The 2,395-nt window shown below is 34.7% G+C and overlaps 1 pseudogene; it reads right to left on the bottom strand.

Moving 5' to 3' along the window:
* Window positions 1-403: 403 nt before the first annotated feature.
* Window positions 404-487, bottom strand: LOC111722744 (annotated as a pseudogene).
* Window positions 488-2,395: the final 1,908 nt, after the last annotated feature.

The raw sequence follows: 2,395 nt of genomic DNA, 5'->3' as shown, positions 1-2,395 counted from the left end.
ACTTATTTTCTGTTAGAATAAGGAAAGATCTAATGACATGTTTCTTACAACCTGTGCATGGGCCATAAAGGAGGATGGAAGTAGATGAAAATGAGGAAATGAGAAAATTCACATGGGAAGCACTGTGGAATAGTAGGAAGAGTTAAGGTGCCTTACCAAAGTCATTTTGTTATGACTCTCGTGTGTCAGAGTTAAGAGAATGGACTCTTTTTTTTTTTAAATTTAGTTTCTGTAAAGACTGTCTAAAAGTATCAATAAAATTGCTAAATTTTTAAAATTTGCTCTCTGTAGAGTCTGTCTAAAATTGCCAACACCAACTATAATTCAAGTTGTCATGGTGAGGTATTGGGAAAAGTTTTCTTTTTTTTTTCTTTTTTTTTTATTTTATTTTATTTTATTTTATTTTTTTTAGGGAAAAGTTTTCAATTAATAATTATTGCACTTCAGATAAACCTCATTAGCTACAATACTGCCACTGCACAAAGTTAAGAGAATGGACTTGAATCAAAGTTCTGCCACAACTCTGTTGTGTGGTGGTATAAAAAAAAATGATAGACTGTGATGGACAGGCAATATTTTAGAAATCAGTCACTAGAACTTTTCTGGATCAGTGAAGGCCGCATATGTACACAAGAGCTGAAATCCAATGCCCCATACTTGGTCTGCATTCCCTTCCATAAAACAACACTGTCTCTTAAAATTATATATGTTTTCTTTATTTCTGTTTCCTCACTGATGGAATGAATAGATTTCACACAATTTTTGTGAGATTTACAACAGTTACAGAATTCCTGGCATTTATTCACTTTGTGCTGCTAAATGTTCATTAGGAAGTATCAATATATACAGTAAAAAGTAAAGAAATTGAGATGGAATTCATAGTCAAGAAGTAGGATGCACTTTATTTTTAATAGGTGTTCCTTCTTTTTGACAGATCCACTGATAATCCTCAGAACAGTGTTCAGAAAAAGCACTTGTTTGTGTGATGTAAACACAACTGTTTTCTTTATGATCACCATTAATTTCTAATCTGTGGAGCAAAAGAAAAGCCTCTCAGTGTTTAAGACTTTTTAATACTTATCTTTATTTTGCCATTATTTCCTGGGTCTTACAGGAGATAGTGGAAGGCTAAATTATTAAGCATAATAAGTACACAACCAGAAATACGTGTACAATGGTTTGCACTTTTAAGATAAATCTCCAGAACTTTCAATTTGCTTTCACTAAAAAGAATCCTCCTAACAAGAAAATTCATAATTTTAGTTATGGTTAGTAACTGGCAATTTAAGTAACTGGCAATTAATCAAATTAGTAACTGGCAATTTAATCTTTTTACCCTACTACTAGCAAATCATGTGAAAAGCCTCTTGATGTTATCAAGCATCAGTTTTCCTAAACAAATGGGAAAAAAACATCTAATATTTGGAGAAGGCATTGAGATGACACATATGAAAGTGTGACAATGCTTAAACAAAGTATGTGCTCATGTGATAAGTGCATAAGTTATGACAGACACAAAAATCATGAAGTGTAACAGCCATACAGATGGAAACAATAGATGAAGCTTGGCCAGGTGCAGTGGCTCATGCCTATAATCCCAGCACTCCGGGAGGCTGGGTGGGTGGATTGCTTGAGCTCACGGGTCGAGACCAGCCTGAGCCAGAGCAAGACCCCATCTCTACTAAAAGTACAAAAAAAATAAAAAATAAAAAATAAACCTGAGGCAGGAGGATCACTTGAGCCCAAGAGTTAGAGGTTGCTATGAGCTATGATGTCATCATGGCACTCTACCTAGGGTGACAGCTTGAGACTCTGTCTCAAAAAAAAAAGTGCCCATATACACATTAATGGATTGATAAATTGTGGCATATGTATACCATGGAATATTATGTAGCCTTAAAAAATGGAGACTTTACCTTTTTTATGTTTATAGGAATGGAACTAGAATATGTTCTACTTAGTAAAGTATCTCAAGAATGGAGGAAAAAGTATCCAGTGTACTCAGTACTATTATGAAACCAATTTACAATCACTCACACTTCCATATGAAAAATAGATCACAACTATGGCCCAGGATGAAGGAGAGAGGGGGGATGGGAGAGGACGGGGGAGGTCAGATGGAGGGAGGGTGAATGGTGGGATCACACCTGTGGTGCATATTGCAAGGGTACATGTCGGATCTATTAAGTATAGACTATAAATGTCTTAACACAATAATTAAGTAAATGAGGTGAGGGATATATTAACCAGTACGATGTAAGCATTCCAAATCATATATGAAATCAGCACATTGTACCCCATAAATGCATTAGTGTATACATGATTTACCTCTTTATGATTTAATTTAAAAAAAAAAGAAAGAAAAGAAAAAAATGAAGCTCTCCCAGCAACAGTG

Source organism: Otolemur garnettii, unplaced genomic scaffold (assembly GCF_000181295.1).
Source record: "Otolemur garnettii isolate 467f Iridium unplaced genomic scaffold, OtoGar3 scaffold00339, whole genome shotgun sequence".
Classification (NCBI taxonomy): Eukaryota; Metazoa; Chordata; class Mammalia; order Primates; family Galagidae; genus Otolemur; species Otolemur garnettii.
This window is presented reverse-complemented; position numbering and strand designations above follow the sequence as displayed.